Genomic DNA, 17,638 nt, shown 5'->3' with positions numbered 1-17,638 from the left:
GATAGCGGTGTAGATATTTCCATGTTTATACAGGTAGCGGTGTAGAAATTTCCATGTTTATACAGATCGCTTTGTAGATATTTCCATCTTTCTACAGATATCAGTGTAGATATTTCCATGTTTATAAAGATGGCAGTGTAGATATTTCCATGTTTATTCAGATGTCTGTGTAGATATTTCCATGTTTGTGCAGATGGTGGTGTAGATATTTCCATGTTTATAGAGATGGCGGTGTAGTTATTTCTATGTTTAAAGAGACTGTGGTGTAAATACTTCCATGTTTATAGAGATGGTGGTGTAACTATTTTCATGTTTATAGAGATAGCGGTGTAGATATTTCCATGTTTATACAGATAGCGGTGTTGCTATTTCCATGTTTATGGAGATAGCGGTGTAGATATTTACATGTTTATACAGCTCGCGGTGTAGCTATTTCCATCTTTATACAGATGGCAGTGTAGATATTTCCATGTTTATACAGATAACGTTGTAGATATTTCCATGTCTACAGAGATAGCGGTGTAGGTATTTCCATATTTATACAGATTGCGGTGTAGATATTTCCATCTTTATACAGATGGCGGTGTAGGTATTTCCATGTTTATACAGATAGCAGTGAATATATTTCCATGTTTATACAGATAGTGGTGTAGGTATTTCCATGTTTATACAGATGGCGGTGTAGATACATCCATGTTTCTGAAGATGGCGGTGTAGATGTTTCCATTTTTACAGAGATAGCGGTGTAGTTATTTCCATCTTTGCACAGATTGCCATGTAGATATTTCCATGATTACACAGATATCTGTGTAGATATTTCCAAGTTTACACAGATAGCTGTGTAGATATTTGCATGTTTACACACATAGCGTTGCAGATACTTCCATGTTTATACAGACTGCGGTGTAGATATGTCCATGTTTATACAGATAGCGGTGTAGATATTTTCATGTTTATACTGATAGCGGTGGAGATATTTCCATGTTTATAGAGACAGCGGTATAGATATTTCCATGTTTATACAGATAGCGGTGATATATTTCCCTGTTTATACAGATAACGATGTAGACATTTCCATGTTTATACAGATAGCGGTGTAGATATTTCCATGTTTATACAGATGGCTGTTTAGATATTTCCATGAGTGTACAGATGGCGGTGTAGATATTTCCATGTTTATACAGATGGCGCTGTAGATATTTAATGTTTATACAGATGGCAGTGTTGATATTTCCATGTTTCTACAGATAGCGGTGTAGATATTTCCATGTTTACAGAGATAGCGGTGTAGATATTTCCATCTTTGCACAGATTGCGCTGTAGGTATTGCCAAATTTACCCAGATAGTGGTGTTGATATTTCCAAGTTTACACAGATAGCTGTGTAGATATTTCCATGATTACAGGGACAGCATTGTAGATATTTCCATGTTTATACAGATTGCAGGGTAGTTATTTCCGTGTTGATACAGATGGCGGTGTAGATATTTCCACGTTTATACAGGTAGCAGTGTAGAAATTCCCATGTTTATACAGATCGCTTTGTAGACATTTCCATCTTTCTACAGATGTCAGTGTCGATATTTCCAAGTTTATACAGATGGCAGTGTAGATATTTCCATGTTTATACAGATGTCTGTTTATATATTTCCATGTTTATGCAGATGGCGGTGTAGATATTTCCATGTTTATAGAGATAGCGGTGTAGTTATTTCTATGTTTATAGAGATAGCGGTGTAAATATTTCCATGTTTACAGAGATGGTGGTGTAAGTATTTTCATGTTTATAGAGATAGCGGTGTAGATATTTCCATGTTTATACAGCTAACGGTGTTGGTATTTAAATGTTTATACAGATAGCGGTGTAGATATTTCCATGTTTACAGAGGTAGCGGTGTAGATATTTTGATATTTGCTCAGATTGCGGTGTACATATTTCCATGTATACACAGATAGCTGTGTAGATATTTCCATGTTTACACAGACATTGTTGTAGATATTTCCATGTTTTTACAGATAGCGTTTCAGATATTTCCATGTTTATAAAGATAGCGGTGAAGATATTAACAAGTTTATACATATAGCGGTGTAGATATTTCCATGTTTACACAGATAACGGTGTAGATATTTCCATGTTTATACAGATTGCGGTATAGGTATTTCCATGTTTATAGAGAAAGCGGTGTAGATATTTCCATGCTTATACAGATAGCAGTGTAGGTATTTCCATGTGTATACAGATGGCAGGGTAGATATTTCCAAGTTTATACCGTTGGCAGCGTAGATATTTCCATGTTTATACAGATAGCAGTGTTGGTATTTCCATGTTTATGGAGACAGCTGTGTAGATATTTCCATGTTTATACAGATGGCAGTGTAGATATTTCCATGTTTATACAGATAGTGATGTAGATAATTCCATGTTTATACAGGTAGAGGTGTAGATATTTCCATGTTTATGCAGATCTCTGTGTAGGTATTTCCATCTTTCTGGAGATGACAGTGTAGATGTTTCTATGTTTATAGAGATGGCGGTGTAGATATTTCCATGTTTATACAGATGGCGGTGTAGTTATTTCCATGTTTATGCTGATGGGGGTGTGGATATTTCCAAGTTTATAGAGATGGCGGTTTAGATATTTCTATGTTTATAGAGATAGCGGTGTAGATAATTCCATGTTTATACAGAGTGGGGGGTAGGTATTTCCATGTTCATGCAGATAGCGGTGTAGATTTTTCCATGTTTATACAGATAGCGGTGTAGATATTTCCATATTTATACAGATAGTGTTGTATATATTTCCATCTTTATGCAATTGACTGTGTAGATATTTCCATGTTTATACAGATGGCAGTGTGGATATTTCCATGTTTATAGATATAGCCATGTAGGTATTTCCACGTTTATACTGCCAGCGGTGTAAATATTTCCATGTTTATAGCGAGAGCGGTGTAGATATTTCCATATTTTTAAAGATAGCGGTGTAGATATTTCCATGTTTATACAGATAGCGGTGCAGATCTTTCCATGTTTATACAGATTGCGCTGTAGTTATTTCCATGTTTATGGAGATAGCGGTGTAGATATTTCCATGTTTATACAGATGGCTGAGTAGATATTTCCATGTGTATACAGATGGAGGTTTAGATATTTCCATGTTTATACACATGGAGATGTAGATATTTCCATGTTTTTACAGATGACTGTGTAGATATTTCCATGTTTTTACAGATGGCGGTGTAGATATTTCCATATTTATACAGATATCGGTGTGGATATTTCCATGTTTATACAGATACCTGTGTCGATATTTCCATGTTTATACAGATGGCGGTGTAGATATTTCAAAGTTTATGAAGAAAGCGGTTTAGATATTTCCATGTTTATACAGATAGCAGTGTAGATATTTCCATGTTTATAAACATTTCGGTGTATGTATTTCCATGTTTATAGAGATAGCGGTGTAGATATTTCCATGTTTATACAGATGGCTGTGTAGATATTTCCATATGTATACAGATGGCAGTGTAGATATTTCCATGTTTATACAGATGGAGGTGTAGATATTTCCATGTTTATACAGATGACTGTGTAGATATTTTCATATTTTTACACATGGCAGTGTAAATATTTCATTGTTTATACAGATAGCGCTGTGGCAACTTCCATATTTATACTGATAGCAGTGGAGGTATTTCCATGTTCATAGAGATGGTTGTGTAGATATTTCCATGTTTATACAGATGGCAGTGTAGGTATTTCCATGTTTATACAGACAGCGGTGTAGATATTTCCATGTTTATACAGATAGTGGTGTAGACATTTCGATATTTATAGAGATAGCGGTGAATATATTTCCATGTTTATACAGATAGCGGTGTAGATATTGCCATGTTTACAGAGATAGAGCTGTAGATATTTCAGTATTTGCACAGATTGCGGTGTAGATATTTCCCTCTTTACACAGATAGCGGAGTACATATTTCCATGTTTACACAGACAGCTGTGTAGATATTTCCAAGTTTACACAGATAGTGTTGTAGATATTTCCATGTTTATACAGATAGCGGTGTAGATATTTCCATGTTTATACAAATGGCGGTGTAGGTATTTCCATGTTTATACAGATGGCTGTGTAGGTATTTCTATATGTATACAGATGGCAGTGTAGATATTTCCATGTTTTACAGATGGCGGTCTAGATATTTCCATGTTTATACAGATACCGTTGTAGATATTTCCATGTTTATAGAGATAGCGGTTTAGATATTCCCATGTTTATAGGATAGCGATTTATGTATTTCCATGTTTATAGTGATAGCGCTATAGATCATTATATTTTTATACAGATAGCGGTGAAGATATTTCCATGTATATGCGGATAGCGGTGTTCATATTTCCATGTTTATTGGGATAGCGGTGTAGATATTTCCATGTTTATACAAATAGCGGTGTAAATATTTCCATGTTTATAGCGAGAGCGGTGTAGATATTTCCATATTTTTAAAGATAGCGGTGTAGATATTTCCATGTTTATACAGATAGCGGTGCAGATCTTTCCATGTTTATACAGATTGCGCTGTAGTTATTTCCATGTTTATGGAGATAGCGGTGTAGATATTTCCATGTTTATACAGATGGCTGAGTAGATATTTCCATGTGTATACAGATGGAGGTTTAGATATTTCCATGTTTATACACATGGAGATGTAGATATTTCCATGTTTTTACAGATGACTGTGTAGATATTTCCATGTTTTTACAGATGGCGGTGTAGATATTTCCATATTTATACAGATATCGGTGTGGATATTTCCATGTTTATACAGATACCTGTGTCGATATTTCCATGTATATACAGATGGCGGTGTAGATATTTCAAAGTTTATGAAGAAAGCGGTGTAGATATTTCCATGTTTATACAGATAGCAGTGTAGATATTTCCATGTTTATAAACATTTCGGTGTAGGTATTTCCATGTTTATAGAGATAGCGGTGTAGATATTTCCATGTTTATACAGATGGCTGTGTAGATATTTCCATATGTATACAGATGGCAGTATAGATATTTCCATGTTTATACAGATGGCGCTGTAGATATTTCCATGTTTATACAGATGGCAGTGTAGATTTTTCCATGTTTATACAGATAGCGGTGTAGATATTTCCATGTTTACAGAGATAGCGGTGTAGATATTTCCATCTTTGCACAGATTGCGCTGTAGGTATTGCAAAATTTACACAGATTGCGGTGTAGATATTTCCAAGTTTACAGAGATAGCTGTGTAGATATTTCCATGTTTACAGAGATAGCCTTGTAGATATTTCCATGTTTATACAGATTGCTGTGTAGTTATTTCCATGTTGATAAAGATAGCGGTGTAGATATTTCCATGTTTATACAGGTAGCGGTGTAGAAATTTCCATGTTTATACAGATCGCTTTGTAGATATTTCCATCTTTCTACAGATATCAGTGTAGATATTTCCAAGTTTATAAAGATGGCAGTGTAGATATTTCCGTTTATTCAGATGTCTGTGTAGATATTTCCATGTTTGTGCAGATGGTGGTGTAGATATTTCCATGTTTATAGAGATGGCGGTGTAGTTATTTCTATGTTTAAAGAGATTGTGGTGTAAATATTTCCATGTTTATAGAGATGGTGGTGTAACTATTTTCATGTTTATAGAGATAGCGGTGTAGATATTTCCATGTTTATACAGATAGCGGTGTTGCTATTTCCATGTTTATGGAGATAGCGGTGTAGATATTTACATGTTTATACAGCTCGCGGTGTAGCTATTTCCATCTTTATACAGATGGCAGTGTAGATATTTCCATGTTTATACAGATAACGTTGTAGATATTTCCATGTCTACAGAGATAGCGGTGTAGGTATTTCCCTATATTTACAGATTGCGGTGTAGATATTTCCATCTTTATACAGATGGCGGTGTAGGTATTTCCATGTTTATACAGATAGCAGTGAATATATTTCCATGTTTATACAGATAGTGGTGTAGATATTTCCATGTTTATACAGATGGCGGTGTAGATACATCCATGTTTCTGAAGATGGCGGTGTAGATATTTCCATTTTTACAGAGATAGCGGTGTAGTTATTTCCATCTTTGCACAGATTGCCATGTAGATATTTCCATGATTACGCAGATATCTGTGTAGATATTTCCAAGTTTACACAGATAGCTGTGTAGATATTTCCATGTTTACACACATAGCGTTGCAGATACTTCCATGTTTATACAGACTGCGGTGTAGATATGTCCATGTTTATACAGATAGCGGTGTAGATATTTTCATGTTTATACAGATAGCGGTGGAGATATTTCCATGTTTATAGAGACAACGGTATAGATATTTCCATGTTTATACAGATAGCGGTGATATATTTCCCTGTTTATACAGATAACGATGTAGACATTTCCATGTTTATACAGATAGCGGTGTAGATATTTCCATGTTTATACAGATGGCTGTTTAGATATTTCCATGAGTGTACAGATGGCGGTGTAGATATTTCCATGTTTATACAGATGGCAGTGTTGATATTTCCATGTTTCTACAGATAGCGGTGTAGATATTTCCATGTTTACAGAGATAGCGGTGTAGATATTTCCATCTTTGCACAGATTGCGCTGTAGGTATTGCCAAATTTACCCAGATAGTGGTGTAGATATTTCCAAGTTTACACAGATAGCTGTGTAGATATTTCCATGATTACAGAGATAGCATTGTAGATATTTCCATGTTTATACAGATTGCAGGGTAGTTATTTCCGTGTTGATACAGATGGCGGTGTAGATATTTCCACGTTTATACAGGTAGCAGTGTAGAAATTCCCATGTTTATACAGATCGCTTTGTAGACATTTCCATCTTTCTACAGATGTCAGTGTAGATATTTCCAAGTTTATACAGATGGCAGTGTAGATATTTCCATGTTTATACAGATGTCTGTTTAGATATTTCCATGTTTATGCAGATGGCGGTGTAGATATTTCCATGTTTATAGAGATAGCGGTGTAGTTATTTCTATGTTTATAGAGATAGCGGTGTAAATATTTCCATGTTTACAGAGATGGTGGTGTAAGTATTTTCATGTTTATAGAGATAGCGGTGTAGATATTTCCATGTTTATACAGATAATGATGTTGTTATTTCCATGTTTATACAGATAGCGGTGTAGATATTTCCATGTTTCTAGAGATGGTGGTGTAGATATTTCCAAGTTTATGCACGTAGCGGTGTAGATATTTCCATGTTTATAGAGATAGCGGTGAAGATATGTCCATGTTTATACAGGTAGCGGTGTAGATATTTCCATGTTTACAGAGATAGCGGTGTAGATATTTCCATATTTATACAGATAGCGGTTTAGATATTTGTATGATTATTCAGATGGTGGTGTAGATATTTCCATGTTTATACAGATAGCGGTGTGGCTATTACCATGTTTATACACATGGCAGTGTAGATATATCCATGTTTATACAGATAGTGGAGTAGATATTTCCATGGTTATAAAGATAGCGGTGAAGATATTTCCAAGTTTATAGAGATAGCGGTGGAGATATTTCCATGTTCATAGATATAGCGATGGAGATATTTCCATGTTTGTACAGATAACGATGTAGATATTTCCATGTCTATGCAGATAGCGGTGTAGATATTTCCTTGTTTATGCAGATAGCGGTGATGATATTTCCATGTTTATAGAGATAGCCATGTAGATATTTCCATGTTTATACAGATAGCGGTGTAGACATTTCCATGTTTATAGGGATAGCGGTGTGGATATTTCCATATTTATACAGATAGCGGTGTAGATATTTCCATGTTTATACGGATAGCGGTGTAGGTATTTCCATGTTTATACTGATAGCGGTGTAATTTCCATGTTTATACAGATGACTGTATACATATTTCCATATTTACACAGATGGCGGTGTAGATATTTCCATGTTTATAGAGATAGCAGTGTAGATATTTCCATGTTTATAAAGATGGCTCGGTAGATATTTCCATGTGTATACTGATGGCGGTGTAGATATTTCCATGTTTATACAGATGGCGCTGTAGATATTTCCAAGTTTACAGATGGCAGTGTAGATATTTCCATGTTTATACAGATAGCGGTGTAGATATTTCCATGTTTACAGAGATAGCGGTGTAGATATTTCCATCTTTGCACAGATTGCGCTGTAGGTATTGCAAAATTTACACAGATAGCGTTGTAGATATTTCCAAGTTTACACAGATAGCTGTGTAGATATTTCCATGTTTACAGAGATAGCCTTGTAGATATTTCCATGTTTATACAGATTGCTGTGTAGTTATTTCCATGTTGATAAAGATAGCGGTGTAGATATTTCCATGTTTATACAGGTAGCGGTGTAGAAATTTCCATGTTTATACAGATCGCTTTGTAGATATTTCCATCTTTCTACAGATATCAGTGTAGATATTTCCATGTTTATAAAGATGGCAGTGTAGATATTTCCATGTTTATTCAGATGTCTGTGTAGATATTTCCATGTTTGTGCAGATGGTGGTGTAGATATTTCCATGTTTATAGAGATGGCGGTGTAGTTATTTCTATGTTTAAAGAGACTGTGGTGTAAATACTTCCATGTTTATAGAGATGGTGGTGTAACTATTTTCATGTTTATAGAGATAGCGGTGTAGATATTTCCATGTTTATACAGATAGCGGTGTTGCTATTTCCATGTTTATGGAGATAGCGGTGTAGATATTTACATGTTTATACAGCTCGCGGTGTAGCTATTTCCATCTTTATACAGATGGCAGTGTAGATATTTCCATGTTTATACAGATAACGTTGTAGATATTTCCATGTCTACAGAGATAGCGGTGTAGGTATTTCCATATTTATACAGATTGCGGTGTAGATATTTCCATCTTTATACAGATGGCGGTGTAGGTATTTCCATGTTTATACAGATAGCAGTGAATATATTTCCATGTTTATACAGATAGTGGTGTAGGTATTTCCATGTTTATACAGATGGCGGTGTAGATACATCCATGTTTCTGAAGATGGCGGTGTAGATGTTTCCATTTTTACAGAGATAGCGGTGTAGTTATTTCCATCTTTGCACAGATTGCCATGTAGATATTTCCATGATTACACAGATATCTGTGTAGATATTTCCAAGTTTACACAGATAGCTGTGTAGATATTTGCATGTTTACACACATAGCGTTGCAGATACTTCCATGTTTATACAGACTGCGGTGTAGATATGTCCATGTTTATACAGATAGCGGTGTAGATATTTTCATGTTTATACTGATAGCGGTGGAGATATTTCCATGTTTATAGAGACAGCGGTATAGATATTTCCATGTTTATACAGATAGCGGTGATATATTTCCCTGTTTATACAGATAACGATGTAGACATTTCCATGTTTATACAGATAGCGGTGTAGATATTTCCATGTTTATACAGATGGCTGTTTAGATATTTCCATGAGTGTACAGATGGCGGTGTAGATATTTCCATGTTTATACAGATGGCGCTGTAGATATTTAATGTTTATACAGATGGCAGTGTTGATATTTCCATGTTTCTACAGATAGCGGTGTAGATATTTCCATGTTTACAGAGATAGCGGTGTAGATATTTCCATCTTTGCACAGATTGCGCTGTAGGTATTGCCAAATTTACCCAGATAGTGGTGTTGATATTTCCAAGTTTACACAGATAGCTGTGTAGATATTTCCATGATTACAGGGACAGCATTGTAGATATTTCCATGTTTATACAGATTGCAGGGTAGTTATTTCCGTGTTGATACAGATGGCGGTGTAGATATTTCCACGTTTATACAGGTAGCAGTGTAGAAATTCCCATGTTTATACAGATCGCTTTGTAGACATTTCCATCTTTCTACAGATGTCAGTGTCGATATTTCCAAGTTTATACAGATGGCAGTGTAGATATTTCCATGTTTATACAGATGTCTGTTTATATATTTCCATGTTTATGCAGATGGCGGTGTAGATATTTCCATGTTTATAGAGATAGCGGTGTAGTTATTTCTATGTTTATAGAGATAGCGGTGTAAATATTTCCATGTTTACAGAGATGGTGGTGTAAGTATTTTCATGTTTATAGAGATAGCGGTGTAGATATTTCCATGTTTATACAGCTAACGGTGTTGGTATTTAAATGTTTATACAGATAGCGGTGTAGATATTTCCATGTTTACAGAGGTAGCGGTGTAGATATTTTGATATTTGCTCAGATTGCGGTGTACATATTTCCATGTATACACAGATAGCTGTGTAGATATTTCCATGTTTACACAGACATTGTTGTAGATATTTCCATGTTTTTACAGATAGCGTTTCAGATATTTCCATGTTTATAAAGATAGCGGTGAAGATATTAACAAGTTTATACATATAGCGGTGTAGATATTTCCATGTTTACACAGATAACGGTGTAGATATTTCCATGTTTATACAGATTGCGGTATAGGTATTTCCATGTTTATAGAGAAAGCGGTGTAGATATTTCCATGCTTATACAGATAGCAGTGTAGGTATTTCCATGTGTATACAGATGGCAGGGTAGATATTTCCAAGTTTATACCGTTGGCAGCGTAGATATTTCCATGTTTATACAGATAGCAGTGTTGGTATTTCCATGTTTATGGAGACAGCTGTGTAGATATTTCCATGTTTATACAGATGGCAGTGTAGATATTTCCATGTTTATACAGATAGTGATGTAGATAATTCCATGTTTATACAGGTAGAGGTGTAGATATTTCCATGTTTATGCAGATCTCTGTGTAGGTATTTCCATCTTTCTGGAGATGACAGTGTAGATGTTTCTATGTTTATAGAGATGGCGGTGTAGATATTTCCATGTTTATACAGATGGCGGTGTAGTTATTTCCATGTTTATGCTGATGGGGGTGTGGATATTTCCAAGTTTATAGAGATGGCGGTTTAGATATTTCTATGTTTATAGAGATAGCGGTGTAGATAATTCCATGTTTATACAGAGTGGGGGGTAGGTATTTCCATGTTCATGCAGATAGCGGTGTAGATTTTTCCATGTTTATACAGATAGCGGTGTAGATATTTCCATATTTATACAGATAGTGTTGTATATATTTCCATCTTTATGCAATTGACTGTGTAGATATTTCCATGTTTATACAGATGGCAGTGTGGATATTTCCATGTTTATAGATATAGCCATGTAGGTATTTCCACGTTTATACTGCCAGCGGTGTAAATATTTCCATGTTTATAGCGAGAGCGGTGTAGATATTTCCATATTTTTAAAGATAGCGGTGTAGATATTTCCATGTTTATACAGATAGCGGTGCAGATCTTTCCATGTTTATACAGATTGCGCTGTAGTTATTTCCATGTTTATGGAGATAGCGGTGTAGATATTTCCATGTTTATACAGATGGCTGAGTAGATATTTCCATGTGTATACAGATGGAGGTTTAGATATTTCCATGTTTATACACATGGAGATGTAGATATTTCCATGTTTTTACAGATGACTGTGTAGATATTTCCATGTTTTTACAGATGGCGGTGTAGATATTTCCATATTTATACAGATATCGGTGTGGATATTTCCATGTTTATACAGATACCTGTGTCGATATTTCCATGTTTATACAGATGGCGGTGTAGATATTTCAAAGTTTATGAAGAAAGCGGTTTAGATATTTCCATGTTTATACAGATAGCAGTGTAGATATTTCCATGTTTATAAACATTTCGGTGTATGTATTTCCATGTTTATAGAGATAGCGGTGTAGATATTTCCATGTTTATACAGATGGCTGTGTAGATATTTCCATATGTATACAGATGGCAGTGTAGATATTTCCATGTTTATACAGATGGAGGTGTAGATATTTCCATGTTTATACAGATGACTGTGTAGATATTTTCATATTTTTACACATGGCAGTGTAAATATTTCATTGTTTATACAGATAGCGCTGTGGCAACTTCCATATTTATACTGATAGCAGTGGAGGTATTTCCATGTTCATAGAGATGGTTGTGTAGATATTTCCATGTTTATACAGATGGCAGTGTAGGTATTTCCATGTTTATACAGACAGCGGTGTAGATATTTCCATGTTTATACAGATAGTGGTGTAGACATTTCGATATTTATAGAGATAGCGGTGAATATATTTCCATGTTTATACAGATAGCGGTGTAGATATTGCCATGTTTACAGAGATAGAGCTGTAGATATTTCAGTATTTGCACAGATTGCGGTGTAGATATTTCCCTCTTTACACAGATAGCGGAGTACATATTTCCATGTTTACACAGACAGCTGTGTAGATATTTCCAAGTTTACACAGATAGTGTTGTAGATATTTCCATGTTTATACAGATAGCGGTGTAGATATTTCCATGTTTATACAAATGGCGGTGTAGGTATTTCCATGTTTATACAGATGGCTGTGTAGGTATTTCTATATGTATACAGATGGCAGTGTAGATATTTCCATGTTTTACAGATGGCGGTCTAGATATTTCCATGTTTATACAGATACCGTTGTAGATATTTCCATGTTTATAGAGATAGCGGTTTAGATATTCCCATGTTTATAGGATAGCGATTTATGTATTTCCATGTTTATAGTGATAGCGCTATAGATCATTATATTTTTATACAGATAGCGGTGAAGATATTTCCATGTATATGCGGATAGCGGTGTTCATATTTCCATGTTTATTGGGATAGCGGTGTAGATATTTCCATGTTTATACAAATAGCGGTGTATATATTTCCATGTTTATAGAAATGACTGTGTAGGTATTTCCATGTTTATACAGATGGCAGTGTAGATATTTCCATATTTATACAGATAGTGGTGGAGATATTTCCATGTTTATAAGGATGACTGTGAAGGTATTTCCATGTTTATACAGATGTCGGTGTAGATATTTTCAGGTTTATAGAAATAGAGGCGTAGAAATTTCCATGTTTATACACGTGATTGTGTAGGTATTTCCATGTTTATACAGATGGCCGTGTATATATTTCCATGTTTATAGAGATAGCCATGTAGATGTTTCCATGTTTATACAGATAGCACTGTGGATATTTCCATGTTTATACAGAAAGCGGTGTAGATATTTCCATGTTTATACAGATAGCGGTGTAGATATTTCCGTGTTTATACAGATAGTGGTGTAGACAATTCCATGTATATAAAGATAGCGGTGTAGATATTTCCATATTTATACAGATATCGGTGTAGATATTTCCATGTTTCTATATATCGGCATAGATATTTTCATGTTCATAAAGATTGCGGTGTAGATATTTCCATGTTTATACAGATAGCGTTGTAGACATTTCAATGTTTATAGAGATAGAAGTGTAGATATTTCCATATTTATACAGATTGCAGTGTATATATTTCCGTGTTTATACAGATAGCGGTGTAGATATTTCCATGTTTATACTGATTGTGGTGTAGGTATTTCCGTGTTTATAGAAATAGCCGTGTAGATATGTCCATGTTTATACAGATAATGTTGTAGATATTTCCCTGTTTATACCGATAGCGGTGGAGGTATTTCCATGTTTATATAGATAGCGGTGGATATACATCCATGTTTATACAGATGGCGGTGTAGATATTTCAAAGTTTATGAAGAAAGCGGTGTAGATATTTCCATCTTTATACAGATAGCGGTGTAGATATTTCCATGTTTATAAACTTTGCGGTGTAGGTATTTCCATGTTTATAGAGATAGCGGTGTAGATATTTCCATGTTTATACAGATGGCTGTGTAGATATTTCCATATGTATACTGATGGCAGTGTAGATATTTCCATGTTTATACAGATGGAGGTGTAGATATTTCCATGTTTATACAGATGACTGTGTAGATATTTTCATATTTTTACACATGGCAGTGTAAATATTTCATTGTTTATACAGACAGCGGTGTGGCTACTTCCATGTTTATACAGATAGCAGTGGAGGTATTTCCGTGTTCATAGAGATGCTTGTGTAGATATTTCCATGTTTATACAGATGGCAGTGTAGGCATTTCCATGTTTATACAGACAGCGGTGTAGATATTTCCATGTTTATGCAGATGACTGTGTAGGTATTTCCATGTTTATACAGATGGCGGTGTTGATATTTCCATGTTTATACAGATGGAGGTGTAGATATTTCCATGTTTATGCAGATGACTGAGTAGATATTTCCATGTTTATACAGATTGCGGTGTAGATACTTCCATGTTTATACAGATAGTGGTGTAGACATTTCGATATTTATAGAGATAGCGGTGTAGATATTTCCATGTTTATACAGATAGCGGAGTAGGTATTGCCATGTTTACAGAGATAGAGCTGTAGATATTTCAGTATTTGCACAGATTGCGGTGTAGATATTTCCATCTTTACACAGATAGGGGAGTTCATATTTCCATGTTTACACAGACAGCTGTGTAGATATTTCCATGTTTACAAAGATAGTGTTGTAGATATTTCCATGTTTATACAGATAGCGGTGTAGATATTTCCATGTTTATACAGATGGCGGTGTAGGTATTTCCATGTTTATACAGATGGCTGTGTAGGTATTTCTATATGTATACAGATGGCAGTGTAGATATTTCCATGTTTTACAGATGGCGGTGTAGATATTTCCATGTTTATAGAGATGGCTGTGTAGATATTTCCATGTTTATAGAGATGGCAGCGTAGGTATTTCCATGTTTATTCAGATAGTGGTGTAGATATATCCATATTTATGCAGATGACTGTGTAGGTATTTCCATGTTTATACAGATAGCGGTGTAGATATTTCCATGTTTATAGAGATGATAGCCATGTAGATATTTCCATGTTTATACAGCTAGCGGTGTTGACATTTCCATGTTTATAGAAATAGCCGTGTAGTTATTTCCATATTTGCACAGATAGCGGTGTAGCTATTTCCATGTTTATACAGATAGCGGTGTAGATATTTCCATGTTTATACAGATTGCGGTGTAGGTATTTCCATGTTTATAGAGAGAGCGGTGTAGATATTTCCATGTTTATACAGATGGCTGTGTAAATATTTCCATGTGTATACAGATGGCAGTGTAGATATTTCCTTGTTTATACACATGGAGATATTTCCATGTTTATACAGATGGCTGTGTAGATATTTCCATGTTTTTACAGATGGTGGTGTAGATATTTTCATGTTTACACTGATAGCGGTGTGGCTATTTCCATGTTTATACAGATAGCAGTGTAGATATTTCCATGTTTATAGAGATGGCTGTGTAGATATTTCCATGTTTATACAGATGGCTGTGTAGATATTTCCATATTTATACAGATGGCAGTGTAGTTATTTCCATGTTTATACAGATGTCAGTGTAGATATTTTCATGTTTATAGAGAGAACGATCTAGATATTTCCATGTTTATACAGATGGCGGTGTAGATATTTCCATGTTTATAGAGATAGCCAGGTAGATATTTCCATGTTTATACAGATAGCTGTGTAGGCATTTCCATGTTTATAGAAATAGCGTTGTAGATATTTCAACATTTATAGAGATAGCGGTGTAGATATTTCCATGTTTATACAGATAGCGGTGTAGTTATTTCCATGTTTATACAGATAAAGGGGTAGATATTTCCATGTTTACAGACATAGCGTAGTAGATATTTTGATATTTGTACGGATTACGGTGAACTTATTTTCATCTTTACACAGATAGTGGTGTACATATTTCCATGTTTACACAGTTACCTGTGTAAATATTTCCATGTTTACTCTGATATTGTTGTAGATATTCCCGTTTGTAGAGATAGCGGTGTAGGTATTTCCATGTTTATAAAGATAGCGGTGTAGATATTTCCATGTTTATACAGATAGTGGTGTAGATATTTCATGTTTATGCAATCGACTGTGTAGATATTTCCATGTTTATACAGCTGGCGGTGTAGATATTTCCATGTTTCTAAAGATAGCCAAGTAGATATTTCCACGTTTATACAGCTAGCGGTGTAGATATTTCCATGTTTATAGATATAGCGATCTAGATACTTCCATGTTTATACAGATCGCTGTGTGGATATTTCCATGTGTATACAGATGGCGGTGTAGATATTTCCAAGTTTATGGAATGGCGGTGCAGATATTTCCATGTTTATAGAGATAGCGGTTTAGATTTTTCCATGTTTATAGGATAGCGGTGTAGGTATTTCCATGTTTATACTGATAGCGCTATAGATCTTTCCATGTTTATACAGATAGCGGTGAAGATATTTCCAGGTATATGCGGATAGCGGTGTTCATATTTCCATGTTTATAGGGATAGCGGTGTAGATATTTCCATGTTTATACAAATAGCGGTGTAGATATTTCCATGTTTATAGAGATGACTGTGTAGGTATTTCCATGTTTATACAGATGGCCGTGTAGATATTTCTATATTTATACAGATAGTGATGTAGATATTTCCATGTTTATACAGATGACTCTGTAGGTATTTCCATGTTTATACAGATGTCGGTGTAGATATTTTCAGGTTTATAGAAATAGAGGTGTAGATATTTCCATGTTTGTACAGATAGCGGTGTCGTTATTTCCATGTTTACAAAGATAGCGGAGTAGATATTTCCATATTTATATAGATAGCGGTGTAGATATTTCCATGTTTATATAGATAGCGATGTAGATGTTTCCATGTTTATACAGATAGCGGTGTAGATATTTCCATGTTTATAGACATGGTGGTGAAGATATTTCCATGTTTATAGAGATAGTGGTGTAGACATTTCCATGTTTATAGAGATAGGGGTGTAGATATCTCCATGTTTATTCTGCTCCCGGTGTAGACATTTCCATCTTTATACAGACGACAGTGTAGATATTTCGATGTTTATACAGATAGTGGTGTAGATTTTTTCATGTTTATAGAGTTGGTGGTGTAGATATTTCCAAGTTTATAGAGACTGCGGTGTAGATATTTCCATGTTTATAGAGATGGCGGTGTAGGTGTTTCCATGTTTATAGAGACAGCGGTGTAGGTACTTCACGTTTCTACAGATGGCGTTGTAGATATTTCTATGTGTATACAGATGGCATGATAGATATTTCCATGTTTATACAGATGGCGGTGTAGATATTTCCATGTTTATAGAGATAACAGTGTAGATATTTCCATGTTTATAAAGATAACGGTGTAGATATTTCCATGTTGATACAGACAGCAGTGTAGATATTTCCATGTTTACAGAGATAGCGGAGTAGATATTTCCATCTTTGCACAGATTGCGCTGTAGATATTTCGATCTTTTCACAGATAGCTGTGTAGATATTTGCAAATTTACAAAGATAACTGTGTAGATATTTCCATGTTTACACAGATAGAGTTGTAGATATTTCCATGTTTATACAGATAGCGTTGTACATATTTCCGTGTTTATAGAGATAGCGTTGTAGATATTTCCATGTTTATACAGATAGCGGTGTAGATATTTCCATGTTTATACAGATAACGGTGTAGATATTTCCATGTTTATTCAGATAGTGATGTAGATATTTCCAAGTTTATAGAGA

The sequence above is a fragment of the Pan paniscus genome, chromosome 6 (assembly GCF_029289425.2).
Source record: "Pan paniscus chromosome 6, NHGRI_mPanPan1-v2.0_pri, whole genome shotgun sequence".
NCBI classification, from domain to species: domain Eukaryota; kingdom Metazoa; phylum Chordata; class Mammalia; order Primates; family Hominidae; genus Pan; species Pan paniscus.
Note: the sequence above shows the minus strand (reverse complement) of the source record.